This window comes from Harpia harpyja, chromosome 20, assembly GCF_026419915.1.
Source record: "Harpia harpyja isolate bHarHar1 chromosome 20, bHarHar1 primary haplotype, whole genome shotgun sequence".
Lineage (NCBI taxonomy): Eukaryota > Metazoa > Chordata > Aves > Accipitriformes > Accipitridae > Harpia > Harpia harpyja.
The window spans coordinates 6,152,282-6,172,534 of NC_068959.1; the positions used below are offsets into that span (position 1 = coordinate 6,152,282).

Sequence of the window (20,253 nt, forward strand, 5' to 3'; positions counted from 1 at the left end):
AGAAAGGGTTTGAGATTTTGTTGAATTTGTGAATATGTTCAATAAAGAGCAGCAGCGAGGACAGAATTAGGAGACGAGGTTAACGGGAAGGTCGGAGCAGTTTCGTGCGAATGTCAGATCCACAGACGAACGTGGAGGTGCCAAGATGGAGAAAGCAGCAACGGCAGCTCCACACACCCAGGTCCTGGGCGCTCTCCTGGGGTCTGTCATCACCCACTGGACATCACCGATGGGCTGCCGCTGTTACAGCCAGCCATTGTGGCAAACAACGGCAAAAGATTCACCGAATAAACACAGGTTTAAATAGACAAAGTTCTGTACAGGTCACTTCACTTCCACACATCCCCACCAGGTCATCGACTCCAAACTAGCAACGCAGATCTGAAGCAATAAATCACCTAAGGCTGGCAAGAATAACAGCCCAGAGCTCACAAATACAAAGAATGTATTTAATCTTTTTCTGTTGCTGTGGTGAGCAAACAGAGTGTGCCCGGCACATTAGGCAGCAAAGGTCCGGGCTCTTCTTGTGTTAATGTATTACCCATAATTATTTTTAAAATAAAATGGAGACCAGCGGAGTTAGTCTGGGTACTCACCGTTCACTGCAGCCAAAGGACTTGCAGGAATTGTTATCCTCCCAAAGTCTTGACGGACAGGGAATTAAAGTAGAAAAAAAGATCTGGTTCCAGTTGTTGTAACCAGAACCACATATGTCCTGAACTCTTGGTTACACGTAAGATCTCACAGGAGACAAAGAACGGAAAAACTTCTGGACACATCAAAAATTCACTTTTATCCTTGGACTGTGCAGAGGCTTTTGTGTTTGCAAGGGCCCTGGGCACCAAAGTTACACATCTCAATGTCTTTACATCTGCTTCTTTTGCAACATGTCACTGGTACCAGTGGTCCACAGTGCCTCTTATCCAACAGCCTCAAAATACCTCAACAGTTAATTAATCAAGCACACTGTTTTGCAAAGGTTAAATGAACTAATCCCTCACACACAACATTATAAAGCTGAGCAGCAAACTTCAACTCAGTGCAGAACACGTTACAGATTTGTCTCGAACAGCCGATGCGCTCAGCTGTACTGGCAGAGATCATGCGCTGAACATTTATGAACAAGAAATTGGGAAGGATGTTACCTTTTCCAAGAATATGTATGAAAATAAAGTGTGGGTAAATTTAATTAATAAATTACTCAGATATAATATTTTGATCAACTGCAACAGAAGATTTGATTGCAGCAGCGATTACTCCAGTAACTTCCCTGGCCTTCCCAAGCCAGTTGCAGTTTGCTCTGAAAGCAAATCTCCACTTGGTTGGTTTGGAAGTGATCTTTTCTATAAGCACATTTGATACTGTTTCTGTTCAGCCAAGGTGCAGGAGCGGTAACTACCAAGGAATAAAAAGGCCAATCCAGCATCGGTGTAAAGTAGAAAGGCAAAAGGTATTCAGAGAAAAAGCAAAAGGGGGAATAAGTTAATGGCAATTCAGGCTTTACATATATGTTTCAAGGGCTCTTCTCTTACTTTCCATCTGCCATGAAGAGAAGAAAGAATCAATTTACGGTGAAACAAAAATGAGCAAAGGAAGAAAATAACATGTGTTCTAAAACCCTTTTTTTTTTTTTTTTCCAAAACCTTGATGGCATTTCTCTCACACAGCACTCCACATCTATCCGTAGGCTTGAGCCAGCGAGCGGATGCTGGGTTACTTCTCTCTCTTAGCATGAACTTGTACTCCTTGCTATTCTCAATCTGTCACATTCAACAATCACATGCGAAAATGACTCAGGCTGCCAGTTGTCTCAGTGTTGTGCTCGTTGAGCATTTGCCAGTTCCTCAGGAGTAGGCTTGATATTGAAAACCACACTTTTGGAAATGTGATTTAGCCTAGAGCTGCTGCATTACGTTCAAACATTTTGATTTTTGTCCTACAACTTTTTTTCCTTTTTTTTAATCTCACAACCCAAAAATTCTGGACACAGAGGAAACAACAGCAGGTCAGATTGGTGGCTCCTTCAACCTGGCACTTCACCCCAGCTGAAGGCATTTATTCAAAGTACCTAATATTTGGGAAGGAGTGGAAAAATCCCTAATGCACCACACCGATCACCAGCTGTAAACATTGGACAAATTTTCTTCCTGTCACCTGCCGTGATCACCTGAGAAGCAGGCAATGATTTTCATCTTTTTCTGAGCAAATGCCGTTTCGTGGTGCAGCCTTTTAGCCAGCACGGCTATAGGAATGGAGTCAACCCCCTCACCTTTGCAGCAGTGAATACCCTGCGTTTGTTCAGCTCACTGAGATCTCCCACCGCTTGGAAACAAACCTCTTCCAGTTTCATAATCTCAGCTCCAATGCCTGCCTTCAAAGCCTTCAAAAAGAAATTACAGCCTCAAGGATGCGTACTGTAGCCTCCGCTGACTATAGGGGCAGCCTGCGGTGGGCAGCTCACAGACACCTACAATATATGCCCACGCTTATGTAGGTGAATCCTACCCCAGGGTGTCCCAGAGCAACAGACCCAGCTCTGCAGGAGGGAAGCGATCTAACACGTAGCTCCATGAGAAGCTGCCGAGTTTTAGTATTTCATTATTTTGGCTGTGTTGTGTTTCACCCAATACTATGTTGTCCCCCTTCTCTGCAAACCTAATGTCCTAAGGAAAGTATTTTGTCCATTCAGATAATATAGAAATATCCACATTTAACTACTAGCTAAATTTATTCAGTCATTTTGGGTGGGGTTTTTGTAACTACCAGTGCCAAAAAAAAAAAGAATATTAGCACCTATAATAGCCTCATGATTAAAGTGTAATTTATAAATTCAGTGGAGGATTTTTTTTCCCCACTAGAGACTGTTCTTAGCCAAAACTCTTCAGATAAATAATGATCTCCTATACAAAACATTCAGCAGTGAGGATATTTAACATCTTGGAAATGTGTAACAGGTAGCAAAAAGGAAGACTATGTATAACTGTAACTGGAAATTGTATGAAGTCACCTACTGTTACATAAGTAAAATTTTGGCCTAAGGTTTGATGCAAGAAATGAGAAAAAGAGATTGATTCTAAAATCTTCATGCAACCATTTTATTGTTATTCAAAAAGTAATTAAACTGAGTTACTAATTTACAAAAAAGCAAACAATAAATCACTCATTCTGTCTCTCAAATATCAAAAGTAAGGTCATGGGAATGATAAACAAAGTTTGCAACGTCTTCTAATAATGTAGCAAATGGACTTTATATTCAAGAAGCCTCCGTAACTTCCCCCAATTACATAGATAGCTGTCTGAAAGCATACGGTTTGTGTAAAGACTGCATACACCATATGCATGTATCACTTCACTTGCCACTGAAACAGTTGTGTCATGGGTGGAATGTGGCAACTCTACCCACACACAGTAATGTGATACAACAGATGAAGATAGTGGAAAGCCGTGAAACTGCATGGAGAAATTTAAGTAGATTGAGTCCATCTCTACTTCAATGGGAATTAGATCAGGCCCCAAATGAGAATTTATGCATGACAGCTGGATTAACATATATATTTCCTGAAAGACAGTACCTTTATAAACTGAAGAGTTCCATAGTGTCACACTGGAGCATTAGTTCATTTTTTTATTAAGAGAGAAACCATCATTTTGTAATTCATGGTAATTTCCTCCAGGACATAGGTCTCCTTAGTTACCTCTTTTGAGTCCTGATCCTACTTAATTTGCAAGGTATGAGAGTGCAGCAGGGACAGCTTAGTGTATATTTGAGTTATAGTTCCCATATATTCTGGTTCATGAGCAGGAAACAGTGCAAGCATGAGAGACCCAATTAAGTTAAAACTTCAGCAGTCTTCCGTTTCAGTGAACCATCAGGCGTCAAATGATTACAGTATTATTGCATTTTCTTACGCAAGAAAAACTGCACACCCTCTTTTTTTAAAACCGTGCCCAAGCGGCAGTACCCTGCCTGTCTGATCTGCGGTGTGAAATCCTGGCACTCCTGAAGGCTGGAGCTTCCCAGCAGTCGTACGAAACTAAATCAGACATGCAGTGCAACGGCAGGGGGAAGCTTTACAACGCAGGAGCACAGATGGGATCAGCTTGCAAGTAAATATGTTTCTGTTGCTAGAGAAAAGCATAGAAAGCAACAAATAAAGATGAAAAATAAGATGCTGACAGAAGAAGGGGAAAAACCCGCCAAAATGGGTACAAAGAGAAGAGGATATGGTAGAAAGGACCAAAAAGCTGGAAGGGTAGTTTGAGCAGCTGGCTTTCCACTAATGAGAATCCTTCCATCTTACATCAATAATGCCATTATTTGGCACTTAACCTCTCAGTTGTGACTCCATAACTGGGCATTCAAGTATTTCATAGCAATTTTCACTATTCACTCACATACATAAAAGCTCTTGCCATGAAAGGCTAAGCCTTGTGCTCCTTTTGCAGTGCTTTGAATGCAACCAGGAGCTCTGCCTGTGTAATGAATGCATGCAGGTCATACCTTTTACTTTTTCTTTCATATCATTAGCTTAGTTTTCACATGAAAAGATAGCCATCTCCTTGGAGAAAGGTAACCTAGAGTTGGAGAGGTGATTCTAGAGACAAAAATTTGTAAGAATCAGCCTGTACCTAAAAAATGACAACGCGGAAAACAATATCATGGTTCATACTCCCAGCTTCTTAACAGTGTTCAGATTTTAATATTTGATTAGGACAAGTAAGAATTATGGTATCCTTAGATCTGTTACTTCACTACTACAGTATAGCACAAATGCACAGACTAGAAAATATTAATGACTAAATGCTCCATAGACCTGCAAGCTTGAGGTAGAGAACAGGATTCAATACACATTTTAAACTGTTACAATCCCGATGACAGACCAAATATCTATCTAATTATAACAGTCATCTAAACATGGCATACATGCATCTCAGGTGGTGGCAGAGTTAAGCAGTAGTATCCACAACTGGCAAAGAGGACTTAGAAATTCTTCTCTCACTATGGAAGTCTTCATACTAAATGCAGATATTTCTAGAAAGAAAGCTCTTGATCATGTTCAACTTCTTTTTAAGTACTTAGAGCTTTTTTGCGTAACAATGCATATTAAAATAATGCTAAGGCTGCAAAGCCCTTACTTACAAATTGTGCCATCCCAGGATTAAAATTCCTTAATTCACCTCTGTTGTGGATATGCATAAGGGGAGTTTTCAATTATCTTTTTACATACAAGTCTTCTGGAAACCACTGAACTCCATTCCATGCAGAAGAAAGCAGGAATATTAATTGCCTCAATGCTTTTTGTATGGGGCTTTCACTGTAGTTTTAATGCTCAATAAACATCAAAGATTTATCTTTACTACCCAACTGTGACAGAAGATGCTCTTACATTCACTTGGTAGATGGAGAACAGGCCATAAAACTTAAGGCTGAAATCATTAAGCATGCAATGATTTTAGATGTACAATTTGAGTGCTCCAAGCCCTCATTTTTCAGAGTACCTGTCATTTTAGGAATATCCCATGTTCAGAGCAGTGATCCCACTGATCTCAATAGCCATGGAAGCTATCCTGCAGTTTAGATCCCTGTCTCTCTACCTGGATATATTGAAAATGTAGACCGCAATTAAGCTCTGCCCTCCTATTTGGGATCCCTCTCCTCCTCCCAGTTACTCCCTTCTCTCCTCCTCGTTATCTCCCCTGCCTTGCCACAGCTCTGCTCTCCTCCTCTGCTTCATTTCTTGCCTCCAGTTACATTGGGTTTTTTCACGTCTCCTGGGCACAGAAAGCAGGGGAGCGGTGAGCACTGAGCCTTGCCTTGTTCACCTCTTCTGTAAGCCCAGACGCGAGAGCTTTCACAAGCCATGACAGCTCTGTACCTGCTCTCTCTCAGGATGGGGTGATGTCTCTTCAGCTCACCCATCACGTATAAGCCATGCAGGACGAAGGATGTATCTTTTACTACAAAGAATTTAGAAGTCAAACAAGCCTCTACAACTGTATACAGCTGTTTCAAAAGAGTATAGCTTCACCAAATTTGGCGATTTAAACAAAGCAAAAAGTACCACAGCTCAGCCACAAAGACAACTCTCTACCACAAGTTTCACATCCCTCTGTCAGTGCACGGAGGCAACAGGACCTCAAAACAGCTGTAAGTGTTGGTAAGATGGACCAAGCATCCCTCCCCGGTACACTCCCCAGCTCCTGCCCTGGATGCGTGCAGGAAGAGGGGAGGTGACAGGGGTGCTAAGAGTTTTTAAACTACTCACAGCAAATATTTCTGGCTCCGGTATAAGATCAGAAATGTTGCACGACATTCACCTTCGTTTTGTGGGACACGTGGTTGTGTGTCACAAGGGAGATTTGGCGCAGCTGAAACCTTATTCTACAGCACAAAAAGGTATTTTTGTTTTAGGGTTAATGAATGGAAACTTACACTCATAGAGTACGGTAAATTTTACATTGTGTTTTAAAAAGTGACTAATTTCTGCTCTAATCCGATTGTCTTTCACAGCAGTACTGTCCCGAACTCAGGACAACGGCACTCCACGCGACACGGCAGCTCCCGAGACGTATGGAAACTGTCATGGCCAGGTAAAAGATTAATGGGAAGGCCTCTCTTTTGATTGATGAATCTGTGACCTTGAGCAACAAGAGCACTTGCACGAAGTATATCTGCCATGCGAGACGGACAAAATGAAAGAGGCTCATATTACACTCTCAGATCTCATTAAGCGCCCAGACCAGAAACACCGATACTGGCACTGGCCATCTGCTCCACTGTTTGCCTGGTTACAGGTCTGATAACACTTACAGGGAGCAAAAGTTAATCATATGTACAGATGAGCAACAGCACTTCTGCACAGGAAATTCAGTGGAGCGTAACAGCTTCTAAAAAACCCCTCACATACCTGTTTTTACTTCATTCTGTTGTTTCAAACCACACAGGCAAGCTGGCAGTTCAAAGGAAAACTGTTGACGTAAAAAGCCATAACTTTAGACTCTTCAAATATTGCTGGTTTTTTATAAATAACCTGTAAAGTTATCATAAAGTTAATTAACTTGAAATCTGCCAAATTGCTGTGATCTCCTGTTAGTCTATATAATGAGCAATAATACATAATTATTTTTTAATTGCTTTTAAATTATTTCCTCTAATGCTCTTTTTTGCTTCTCTCAGTTATTTGAGAATTACTAGTATTTTCTGCCATTTGTTCCCCACTCGCAGCAATGAAGGCCCTTGCCCGTAGACCTTTCCAAGTCTACTGTAATATTACCCCAGCATCCATCCCCGAGGAATGAAGTTTCCCCGTAAGCGTTTTTTGAGAGACTTATGATCAGCTGAATTTGCTTTGCTGAGCAGCAATTCCTGGAAAATCCTGCAACGTATTCAAAGACTTTCCTACTGCTTTTGGAGAATTAGCTCTGGGCAAAATGATATAGTCTATGGAGGCCGTATCTGACCTAGAAAGTATTAACTGAAGAATGTGCGGGACAGCTGGTTATCGGAAAGAAAAGACAGGCAGCGCAGGAGAATGACATGTAGAGCTACTCGAGTTAGTTCTGAATGACTGTCAGCTCTCCAGAGCCAGCCAAGCCCGGGAAGCAGATACGGCGCTTCTGCCAGAGCCCGTGCCGCATCCCGTAACGGAGCTAGCTCAGATATCTCTAGCACAGGACTGCGCCATGCGGCGAGGAGATAGTTTATCATCCGAGAGCATTTCAGATACGTGATATGATAAGGCTGAACAGAAATCTGAAGTATAGAAGGATTATTTCCAACAAAGTGCCAAAGGGCTCAACCTTTCAAGGGAGGACGTTCTGCGATCAAGTTTGGTACACGGCGTGCCGGGGTCATCTTTTTCAAAGCGCTGCTCTCCGTGGTTGTTGGTGGTGTTCCTCCGAAGCACGACCAGGTACCACCCTCCTTTAAATCATGTTACAAGAGAATGCCTTGGTGCACAGCAGCGCGAGTGCCATTTATTTTGAGCTACATATCCAGTCATACATAAACAGATGAGGCTTCAATTCCTATTTAGCTTTCCCAGTTCAGAAACAGAGTTGTGTATCTGGGATCTTTTTCTTTACTATTCCTTTCGATGAGGTGGTGCATACCAAGCGCACGTTTGCTGCTGCATCACCAATGCTTGAACATTTTAAGTCTCTGAAAATCAGAGGAAATCCTTCAGTTGGAAGTCATTATTTACAATTTTGGCCACCACGGATGGCCCTTCCCCACCATCACTTCACCTAGCATCTCTCATCTTACTCTAAGGTCTTGTTGCACAGGCGCAGTAATAACAACACTTAATCAGAACGTCCTTTATCTTTCCAAGTATCTTGGTACGCATCCATTAATCGGTTCAAGGGAGAAAATGAGCTGTAACCTGAGTTTCACAAAGGTGCTGATGGCAATTCTGGTGGCCATTTCGCGGTAAATGCTGTTCGTGCAAATGTCATAGAAAAGGATCTGCCTCGCTATTTTGCTATTAAAGACACAAACATATAAAAGATACCCTCTTTCCTAAAAAGCGTTCAGCACACCGTCCACATTTTGCCCGAGCACATCCACTGCAAGTCTGAGTTCCCGATTCGGACCGTCGCAGGAGAATTTAAAGTTCTTTTTGAAACAAGCGACTATTTTAATTAGGCTTCCTGGACTCCTGCTAGACACAGTTCCCCTCCGATACCCCCTTTACACCGGTTCCGTGTTTTACGATACAGCTGACACGTTACTTGCACCCCCTTTTCCACCTCCTGCCCCCCCCGATTCCCACAGAGGTACCCCAAAACACCCCTCCGAACGCCTTCCCCCACCTTTTACCACCCCCACGACCCCCCTTACCCCTTCCCCAGCCCCCCCCAACCCGCGGGTGCCGCCGACCTCGCCCCCCCGCCCCCCCACTCCAGCCCCGCGTTCCCCTCCGCGGCCGCGGAGCGTGCGCGGAGTTCGGTCGGCCTAGGGCAGGCGGGGCGGAGGGAGAGGAGGAGGAGGAGGAGGAGGAGGAGGAGGAGGAGGAGGGCCGGCCCGCCCGCAGCCGCTGCCGCCGCCAGCGCCGCCATGATGCTTGTTTGCTTTCAATGAGTGTGAGGAGGAGGCGGGGGGGAGCCGCTCTCCCGTCCGGCCCGCGGCAGGAAACAAAGAGCCAGGCAGGCGGCGGAGCGAGGGCGGCGGGGGGACGGGGATGCTGCAGCCACAGGTAGGGGCGGCCCCCGCCGCGGGGGGCGTCGGCGGCGCCTCGCCTGGAGGGGGGGCTCTCGCTCCGGGGGGGCAGTACTTGGAGGGGGGGGACGGGACTGCTGTGAGGGAGGGCAGCGGCGTTATTATGGCGGGGGGGGGGGGGGGAAGCCTTCCTCAGAGTTCGGCGGCGGGGGGGGGGGGCTCTCCCCGCGTTGTGTGGTTTGGGGGTGTCATGGGGGGGGGGGGCGAGGCTCCGCTCTGGGCGTGAGGGGGAGGCCGGGGAGGAGGAGGAAGAGGAAGGGGGGGGCGGCGCTGGAGGAAGCGCTGGGCCCCGGGCGGTTGTCGCTGCGGGGACGGCCGGGGAAGGGTCCTCGCCGCGGGGAAGCGGTTGGGAAAACGTCTGGTATCGAAGCGGGAAGCGGCGGGGGAACTTGCCCGGCCACAGGCCGGTAAACACCGACCCGGCGTGCGGGAGGGAGCCGGGCCGGGCGGCGCCTCGCAGGGAGCCCGGGTTTATTTGCATCGGGAAGGCAATTAAGAGAAATTAGTCTAATGGCATCTGGAAGCCTGAAGTTTTGGGTTTTTTTTTTTTCTGTTGTTGTTGCTGGGGTTTTGTTGTTTGGGTTTTTATCCCCCCCCCCCCCCCCCCCTCGCTGTGCAATTGAGTTTAAAATAATTAAACAAAGGCAGAGGGAAATGACATCAATCTGGTAATTGCCCGTCCACCCTCGGCGCACGGCTTCCCCGCGTCTCTCTCTCTCTCTCTCCCTCCCTCCCCGGAGGCCGATGTGCCTCCCCGAGAGCACACCGGAGGACCGGCAGCCGCTGCCTGTCAGCGGAGCGCCTCTCCTGCTCCGGAAGGAGCCGCCGGCAGCCTCCCGCCCCGCCGGCAGCCGCCCGCCTCCGCCGGCAGCGGCGGGAGCCGAGGCCTCGCTGGCGCCGGGGCCCGGAGCGGCCCTGGCTCGTTCCGGCGGAGGGAAACGGCGAGGCAGGGAGCGGGGCGTGATTGCCAGCCCCGGCGACCAATGGGGGAGCGCGGGAGGCGGGCCGCGCGCCGGCACGTGAGGCCGCGGGACAGACGCATGCAGGGATAAACAGAGGGGAATTGGGGCGGGGGGGGGGGGGATCGGAGAAACCGGCGTGTTCAGACGTCTGAACGGCAGTGACTCCTTAATTGAGCTAATTGGGGGTGGTTACTGCGTTTGTTGGGCTCTGGGACAGGTGTGCAGGGACTGAACACCTGAACTGGTGCAGAACTCCTGCATCCTGTGCAGCCTGCAGGCCTGGAGGAGCGGGGTACTTGCTCCTGGACTCCATGATCTGCCCTCGTGCTTTTCTCATTTAGAATTTTATAGGGAATTTTAAGCCCGGGATCAGACAAGGCTTTAGGAGAGTGCGTGTCTATGCACCTGTCTCTGTCTTGATATACATATGTGTCGTGAACATGTACTTTGTCAGCAGTTTTTCCACAAACATTTAAAAATTCATATGAAGCCTGCTTTGCTTTGTGTAATACAAGAAATACATTCAGAACAAATACAGTAGAACAGAGGTTTTGTTGTGTTTTGTTTTAATCACAGATATCTCTATTTCCACAAAAGCACGGAAAATTGTATTACTGAAAATATAACTTCACAGACGGGTGTTTGCTTTGTAACTGGAGCTGCAGATCTTCTGGTTTTTCGTTTGATTTCTGGGGCTTATTTTCTTAACCTAGATTTCGCCATAATGGGTAACTAATTCAAAATTCAAGGGATTAAGAAATACCTGTGGTATTTGTCTGGCTTAAATACAAAGATATGCAAGTGTTGACTGGTAATTGTATTGTATCTCGCATTTTTTTTTTCATTCTAGAGCAGGTCTCGTAATTGGGAATTTATCAACATTTCCACTGGGGTAATTTTACAGGATTATCCGCCCTCTGTTCTTCCTGCTGGTTCATCTGGACTCTGTGGAGTTTGCTGCTAGCAATGAAGCCTTCTGTGGGGGTTTATTCATGCTATTACTGAAATGGAGCCCTTCGCGTTTGGATTAACTCTTTGTTCACTTTTCACCTGAATCGCTTGGAGCAGTCCATTTATAAAAAGGATACTACCATGCATCTCTTTTCTGTTTGCATTTTGAAGTTGAACTCTGAATACAGTCTTGATGTGTTCAGGCTGTTTGCTTGAATTTTAGAGGAAGAACTGAAATATAAAGATAGATGAGACTGTAATACTGCATGGGCAGGTAAATACTTTTGACGTTTTATATATGAAGACTTGAAGACTTGTTACGAAGGGTCACAAATTGAATGAGCGTGGTACATTTCAAGGTAAAAATCATTAAGATCAGGCTGTACTAGATACTAGGAAGGCATTCTTCTAGGCAAGTGCAGTGTTCATGATGGAAACCACTGTCTTTAAAATGGGGTCAAATGCTCCCAAGATGGAGCAAACTGAAAAGTTTTTCCCAACAGATGAACAAAAGCATCTGTTTTTAAAAGCATGGCAGTGTAAATAAAAATGGTCCTGTTAATCTGTCACCAAAAAGCTAAGTATTTTTGTTTGTAGTGCAGTGTGCTGTCTTATTTGGATTACCACCGTGCCTAGGAGGCCGGGTGGTGAACCAGAATGCCTCCTACCAGTTGTGCAGCACCTGCTACAACAGGCAGTCCCTGCTGCAGAGGCCCTGGTTCTGTTTGCTAACAGACTGTTGGGTTTTAAATTATTTTCTGGTTTTGTCATGTAATTTTGTCTGCACACGTGTACATGTGCAGTCTGTACCATTACTTCCCTGGCCCAAATGGCGCTGCATTAAGAGAAGATTATACACAGATGGTATCTCCATGAACGAAGATGCCTTTTAGTCTTCAGAATTGAAAGAATATACAAGAATTGTCGCTTATTTCCATAGGGTTTTTTTGCTAGGAGAAATATATAGTATTCAAAGGTTACAATTGTGTATGATGAGCTTGAAAAAACTACCACTGACCTTAAAACCCCACAAGAATAATCTCAACAGACCCTACCTCTAGATTTTAGTCCTAGTCGCAGGAGACAGAGGTTGACCCTTGCCCTGTTGCCTACAATGTATCTGGGTTTTTTTAATCCGTATATTGAGATTTTACACTACTTTTGGTGGCAAAATACTTTACTGACATTACAGAATCCAGTCTAAATTAAGTCTTCTTCATGGTGTAATTTTGAAAGCTTTACACATAAATTGCTCAAACTGAGTCACTGCAGGGTTTCATCTGTTTTGTATTCCTTTTTCAGTGTTGGTGCTTCACACTTGGAAGTGTGATTATTGTACAATATCCTGCAAGATTATTAGCATTGTATTAAGTGACATAAATTATCTTCCTACATTGAAATTGGGTTGTAGAAGTCCACTTAACAGGAAGGCTTGGCATAAGCTTGGGGACCTGCACTCACAATTTCTACATTGAGCGATTTCTGCAGTTGAAGTCTTGAAGAGTTTACAAATGCTTAGGCAGGTCCCATAGAAAAAGCTGTTTAAATGCTTAACGTGTACTTTTGAGCTACTAATTACACTTCCAAGATGGTGCTTATTTAAAAAAACTGGCAACAACTCAGTTTTTTCTTTTGTAAGACTGCAACATGAATCCTTTTGTTAATGCCTCAGAGGGCTTTTTTTAAGTGAAGGAATCAAGGAGCAGAAAATACATACGTAGTTGTTTACTTTAGAACTAAAACACTTGCTCTTAGTATTCTGATTTATGCTATAATGGAGCTCTGCAGGAAGAGGTTGAATTTTTTTTTTAAATTTTTTTTTTTTTTTTTTTTAGACTGGGAAAGCTGTTAGGTATGTCATGCAGGCTGCCATCTAGATGTTGTGATCTCAGCCTGGATATTTTGATGGCTCTCCTGTGTGTCTTAGTTCACGTTCCTGATATGCAACCTTTATTCTGCAAGTGAAGCAGCTTCCTACCTTAAGACTGTCCTAAAGTTTCTATACCATTTTATAATACCAGCATCTCCAAGGCCTCCTTCAGCTCTTTGAGCTTCCCCCTTTCCTTAGCAAGGCAGCAGTTTCAGCCTGAAGACTGGGCGTTTCTAGAACATGCTGAAGCAATGTGAGTGATAGCTCATGTCATTAGGGTACAGCATCTTGCCATAGGTAGGAGACCATGAATATACCATAATTTAGTATACTGCATATTACAAATAATCTCTGCAGCTTTACTGCCTGAGCTATTTTGGAGTATATTGATGAGTGAGGTGTGGATCCTGCAAGTTGATCTGACTTAAATGGTGCTCCACAGAAGTATTTCTCTGCATAGATCAGTTTGCAGAGTCAGGGATCAGGGAAAAAAAACCCAAAACTTTAAGCGCTAGCTTCGCTTCAGAGACAGATCATTTCAAACCACATTGAACTGACACCTACAAAGACAGGAAGGCTTAAAACTAAACCAAAACACAGCTAGGAGCGTGCACCATCTGATATGTATCACCTGTCGGAACAAGGAGACAACATTGTAATGGCTAAATAATAAAAAGTATTAAGATGTTTTGTGCCAAACTCTGAGCATTAACACTTCTTAATACTCTTTCAAAGACGTTTTAACAGTTGTCCACCCAACAGAAGAGCTTTGCCTGGCAAAGCAAAGGTCCTGTGGATTGAGATAGAGGAGTTTAAGTGCTGCCTTAATCACAATTCATCTGTAACTAGAGTACTTTCAGAACAAGAGTTTTTAGGAACAAGTTATCTGTGTGAAGAATAATTAAAACTAGGAAGGAATCCTTGCTTTGCTGAGGAACATCATGACAGATCCACCTCTGGAGATTTGAGAACTGCTTGTACAGTAATTGTCAGTCATGGCATAGATGCTTTCTGTGGAGGGAGCAGTGGGATCACCCCGTGGTTTCTTCTGGTGTAGTATGTCAGGACTTTTCTCCAGTGGCAGAACTTGGATAGCTGCTACTTTGGTTGCTCATTAACTTCACATAATCTACGTCAGTGCAACTGTCACTGGAGTAATGCTGAAAACCAACCAGTAACGTGGCTCAAGTGGTGATTTTTTTTTTTTTTTTTTTTAAGCCACCAACAATAAACCCCACTTTCTTAGCTGGGTATCATTGTTGGTTTTCAGCATTGTCTCAAACAGCGGCATCAACACAACGGAGGGAGGTGATGAAGTAGAACATGGGGACAGGAAAGAAATCTCAAGTTGGCTTTGCTGCACAAGAGCATGGTTGTGGAACAACATTCTCAGGCTTGTTGGTTTAATTTGAAGTAAAAACAATCTATGAATAGTCTGGTTGCTTCTATCAGGATGTGGCTAGATGGGTAGAGCACAAACTGTGTGAACGAGTTCTATAATATCCTGAACTTCAGTTAGTTTAGCAACTCTAATATTAACAAGCACTTAAATATCTAGAAATTGTTTTTTTTAGGAAGGCAAAGATTTTTGGATTTAGATACTGGCATCTCTTATCAAGCCCTCACTCAGATCTATAGCAGGAATGCTGAAAATGAGCTTGTGTCCAAACTTCATTTAAAATAGCTAGGTTATCTCTTACTCCTAAGTTCTGTTGCAAGGCTAAGAAAGAGAATAATGTTTTGTGCAGTGACTTCATGTTTTCACCCACAAAACAACAGAAATGTGGTAAGTGTTCTGCAGACGCATAAAGGAAAATGTGGTAAGGAATGTTGTGGTATACATGCCAATATTTAGAATAGCTTACTGAGTTGGATCAAGATAAGAAATTGTGCAGTAGTTACTCTAAACAAGAATTAATGTTCCATGTATCACAAAGAATCATAACTAAATTGTTAAATATGATTGTCTGGACACAACCAGTGGAGTGAGAGTTGGTAATGGATTAACGTTTTGGAGTGTAAGACCATTATCATTAGCTTTCTGAAGACGTTTGTAGGTGAAGCTTTTAAGCCTTGGTCTTACTGCCTATCTGCATTTTTAAAACTTGAAGCTAAATATTTTACAACAGAACTCGTCCTGTTAAAGTTGATCTTTTAGGTTCTATCTTACTCGTACAGTATATAATTATGTAATGCAAGTAAATTCTTAAAGTAATTAGTGAACCTGACTGATCTTTTAATGTATTGGCATTTCAGAATACGCTAAAATAGAAAATGCAAAAATCTGAATGTGTATAGTACTCGGTAGCTAGCCAAAGTGTTTCTAGGGATACCAGTTGAAGGTCAGCCTTTGCTTTGCAATTTGGTTTTGTGTTAATGTTTGTTTTGTATACAGCAGCCTTTCACTATAGGCATAATTACATACAATTGCTGATAATTAAGAACTATTCTAATCATCTGCACTATGTCTATGCTACACTGAGAACATTTGGACATAGTGTTTCTGCTCATTAGATGTTGTGCAGGGTAAGGGGTGGGAATTTGAGTGCTTTATCATGAGTCAGATAAAATAGATCTATCTTGCAGGTCTGTCTAGAAGATGGAGCAGTAAAGGACCTCTGTGCTGAATTCTGCCTTTTATTTTCTGACCATTTTAGAGTCATCTTTCAAACCCAAACTGGTCTTTATAAGCAACTGAACATGGAAGTGAAAATTGCTTCTTTGCACTAGTGAAACTATGGTAAATAAGTTTTTTTCACGCCTTCCAAGGTTTAGGGGGTTACATGTACACCACTAAAATACCGGGCTGCAGGTTGCTCATCTGATAGGAAATTGTGATTGCAAGTGGAGTGGAGGGGTGGCAGGTTGGGCAGGAGGAGAAGTAGAGGTTTGGAAAATGGCAACCTCCCTACCCCTGCCACACACCTTATAACCAGCCAGTTTGCACTTCTATAAACAAGTAGTGAAGAAGTACAAAGAAACCTTAATTAAATTTGAAATACCTGCAGGTCAAAACTTAATGATGCAGTCATCTTAAAAATATGAATTGACTGATTTTTTGGACTTAACAAAATTGAAAGCCTGATCTAGTCAGTGCTATATAGCTCTATAGTCTAATCAAGTCTTCCTGATTTGAAAACAGCAAATATATCCTTTGACATTTATGGCCTGGTTGATCCAAACCTGGATGCTTTGCTTTGGTTAAGTTTCAGGAGGGTTATGTCTCATTTTAGTCAGCTTCAGCTAGATTAAGGGTTTTGCAGAACTTTTACAGCTTTATAGATTTTTTGAAAGACTATTAAAGCATTTGTCAACTTCTGAGTTTTCTGTAATAGAACATATATATGCAAAATCAAATAACTCATCTGATTAGTTATATTTCAGATATACTCACATGAACTAACGTGTATTGACTTAATCAGTATCTTGCATTTATTATTACATAGTTGCAATGCATGTTCACATCCTACTGCATTATCTAAGTCTGAAAAAGAGGAAGTGTAACTTGTGGTTTTGTATTGGCAGTCATGTAAAATTCTAGTTTTAGAAGTCCTCAAAATGTGATGAAGAAGCATTACTTCCCTGATGAAGCCATTAAATCTTAATATACTAACAGTCACTAAAATATGATCGTACCAAGTGAAAAAGCACTTGGAATGAATCAATTGACTATGTGTTGACTCAACAGCATTTTTATTTTTTTAATTTAGATTATTCCAACATTAAGCCATAAATTGGGTTAAAGGGATCTTGACACTTTCCCACACATTATAGTTGAGTCTCTTGGGGGCGAGGAGTGTTTCAGGAGTCATTCTTGTGCTGCTCCAGTTCTGCCTGTGCACACAGCTGTTACATACCATCCCTCCCCACACTAGGTAAAAGGAAATTTTTAATTCACAGCATGTATTCTGAAAAATTCAGGTGTTACCCTTTAGCTAATTTCCCAATTGGATTTTTCCTAGTCTTATTTTTACAATACTATATACTTACTGTAAAAAAAAAACAAAAACAAAAACAAAAGCCTTGAACAGCCTTTTCTAAATAAAATGCCAAGAGTGTTTGCACTAGTCAACAAATAATAGGTGTTTACACAATGGACTTGATATTTACCTAGAAGTAGCATACTAGTAGGGAAAAAAAAATAAATCTGTGTTTTCTTGCAACACTGATGTTTTAGTTGTGCATATTTCAATAGAGCAACCTTGTTCACTCCTACAAAGTTAAATGTAAGATTGTGTTTCAATAGATAGGTAAGTCATCAAATTTCTGTTTATTCAGCATCAAAATAATTGTAATTTTAGTTCTAATGTGCTTTAATATGGATTTCTCTAATTCGAGGAAGCTTTATTTAATTTTTTTTTCTTTTAGGTGGTGGCTTACACCTGCATTTCTGAACTTTGGTTTATCTACTTGCACAGTTGTGCATTGTAGCAAAATAGAACCAGAAGCTATATTTCATAGCAGAATGCGAGTATTCTTCCATTATATGGTGTATACCTGCTAGTAGTTGGGAAATTCAGAACTGTAGGTGTGTGTTAAGATTTATTTTATTAAAAAACAAAGTTTCAATTTAGTGTATTCTGAACAAGACACTGATAGAAATAGGACTGACATGAAATTTAAAAGGCTTTGTAGGAACAGTATCAGGCATACATAAAAAATCATTTAATTCTCTAGTTTAAGTTTTATGTGTCTGGGGGGGCAGGGTGGTCCCAAATAATTTTAAATAAGAGTTTAGCGGAAGTACAGTAAATTTACTTCACATGACACTTGAGGTTTAGCTGGGATGTGCTGGGTACTTGCTTGCTTCCTTTCCTCATTGGGGTGTCTTGCCTTTGAATATTTTTTCCATCATTTTTCACTATTAAGATCACTATCTAGTTTGTTGCCCATGCTTGGTATAGATGGAGGATAAATACAGTCATTGACTCAACTCATCAATACAAGTGTGTACATTCTGTAGGGACTGACCTTTATCGTAAGGCTGTTCAAGCTTCTTTTGCTTTTCTGTGAGGAGATGACAGATGTTACACCTTGTCATCCCAGCCAGGGACAGTGTCTGTTTTTGCAGGGTTGTTGCTGCATTTGCCTGAACTTTATGCTGAAATGGAATTAAGTTCCCATAGAAATTTGTAACTTGCTGAGTAAAGTGCCACCATTGCCAGGAAGGTGAAACCAGTAAGCTTGATTCATTTTAGAAAAGCACTCGTTTAAAGAATAGGTAGTGGGTCTTTGAGGGGGAATGACCAAATCTTAAGTTTTATGGTAAAAACTGAAATACAATACTATGAAATGACCTTAAAGAATTTTTTCCAAAGTATAGTAGTTATCTTTTAGATGTACTTCTGCTCCCTTTGAAGAGGGTCACTGTTTGGAGTTTAAAGCAGTAATTTCTGTTCATTCTAATAAAGCTCAACAGCAGAGATTAACCGTTTAAATACAGGCTAACATTTCTGATCAGCCTATACATTGCTAGAACTGCTACAGCTTTAAGTCACCTAAAAGGCAGTGTACTTTGACTTCAGTTAGGATTTCAGACTTTGTTCAGTGTTACTATTTAACTAATACATGGATGAGGGTAGTTGCAAGCAAGATTTTTGCTTCCTGCTGTGCAAGAAGAGATTTGGGGTAGGTGTGGCCAGAAGGACAATTATGTTGTCCTGATTTCAGTCCCTTAAACAGTTGTGCTGCAAATCCACACATACATTACTGCTATACAGGAATAATAATACTGGAAGCTAGGCTCCCTCAGGTATATATATATTTTTTTCTTTTTCCCTTTTAGCTTTTGGCCAGTTTAATTCTTTTCACCAGCTCCTTTTGTAATCAGACAAAAGTCAGTGCTGATGCAAGAGTGAAGTGGAAATACACAGTCCTGGGGAGGAAGGAACTGCAGCAGGACCAGCTTAGTTCTGCTTCATGTGTTCTAAAACCACAGTGCAAGTGGCTGGTGTGGGGGGGTCAGGAGGATCCTAAATTAACTTTGAATTCAAGACATATCAGTCAATTTAAGAAACACTTATATTTGTGGGGAAAGTCACTGGAACCCTTTTTAAAATGCAACTTTGGATTACATGGAAAAGAGGTTAAAGGCACAAGGTTACAAATGAATGGTCTGGGATGAGTTTCCAGTATTAGGGTTTGGCGAAAGAAAGACAAAAAAAAAACCAAAAACCAAGCCTGTCATAAGTGCTGTCATTTTCTTCCAAAATCTTTGAGCAGCTTAATGGTTTATAATTAATAGGAAGTACTGTAGAGTGCTTTCTATCCTACTTTTCAGCAGTGCAAAAGTAATTTATTTGGCAAATAATACTGTACTGCATCAATAAGTGGAAAATATACTTCAATTATCTTGTTACTTCTAACTTTATTAGATCTAGATTTGTATAGTTTATTCACTGTTTTTTAATTAAAGTAGCAAGAAGTTGGAGTAATTCTGCACTTGATCAGGTGTGGTGCTACTTTGTTTACTTCCCCCTCCTGGCTATCTCCTGATTTACATCAGTTTTAGTGATAAGTAATATCAAGTAAGGAGCTGGGCGGGGGGGGGGAGTCAAAAGAAGTCATCAACGTGTGTCAAGACGTTTCAGAAGCAGAGCTGCAATGCTTCAGCACAGTGATCTTGAGGTATTTCTAAAGGTACTCGCATATTTGTAAATGGGATTTGTAGATGCTGCTTAGTAAGTATTGAAATAGTTATTTCAGAATAGTTGATTAGATCCGATAAAGTTGTATCTGAACACTAACCCATGCTGCTCTCACTTGTTCCTTGTTTTCTACAAAGTTTTAGAATTCACGTTTTCTGTGCCTAATTTAAATTTTGATATGGAAGAAGCTGATGTTTCTAGGAAAGTTTTTGGGGCAAACTTGATATCTACACTTATAGTAAAGCTAATACTATAAAGGGTTGATGGTGCTTGGCCTACAGGAGTTGTCTAATGCATTTAGATTTGAGATGGAGTTAGTTTATCTGAGGTATTAGAGAAAGCATTTCAGGAAATGAAGAGCTGCTGTAGTATTTTCCATAGTGGTTTTTTCTTTTTTTCCAAAACAACTTACTACTTACTCTCAAAAAAACCCTGCTCACCTACCTATTTTGATTAAATCCTTCTCCCCACCATCTTCCAATTTCATAAAAATGGCAGAAGGGAAGGACAGGAAAAAAGTCACCACCTTTCCTGCCCTGTCACTCAAAGCAGTTTCCCCAGACTACCTTTTCTCCGTTTTAGAGGCATTATTGATTAGTAGTT

General features: G+C 42.0%; 1 protein-coding gene and 1 long non-coding RNA gene across 6 annotated transcripts in view; one reads left to right on the forward strand and one right to left on the reverse strand.

Moving 5' to 3' along the window:
- Positions 1-2,825: 2,825 nt before the first annotated feature.
- LOC128134439 (uncharacterized) lies at positions 2,826-8,734 on the reverse strand. Its single transcript, XR_008232747.1, has 3 exons — positions 7,801-8,734; positions 6,909-6,969; positions 2,826-6,672 (listed from the first exon to the last, which is right to left on the reverse strand). It is a non-coding gene; the product is annotated as an uncharacterized LOC128134439 (long non-coding RNA).
- Positions 8,735-9,017: 283 nt separating this feature from the next.
- Positions 9,018-20,253, forward strand: part of CNOT6 (CCR4-NOT transcription complex subunit 6) — a 33,828-nt gene continuing 22,592 nt past the window's right edge. For 2 of the 5 annotated variants that reach the window (XM_052816359.1, XM_052816363.1), the window contains exon 1: positions 9,018-9,197. The gene's annotated coding sequence lies outside the window, so the exon portion shown is untranslated. Of the gene's footprint in view, positions 9,198-11,032; positions 11,408-15,660; positions 15,744-20,253 lie in introns of all 5 variants that reach the window. The other 3 variants (XM_052816361.1, XM_052816360.1, XM_052816362.1) reach the window with 3 other exon arrangements.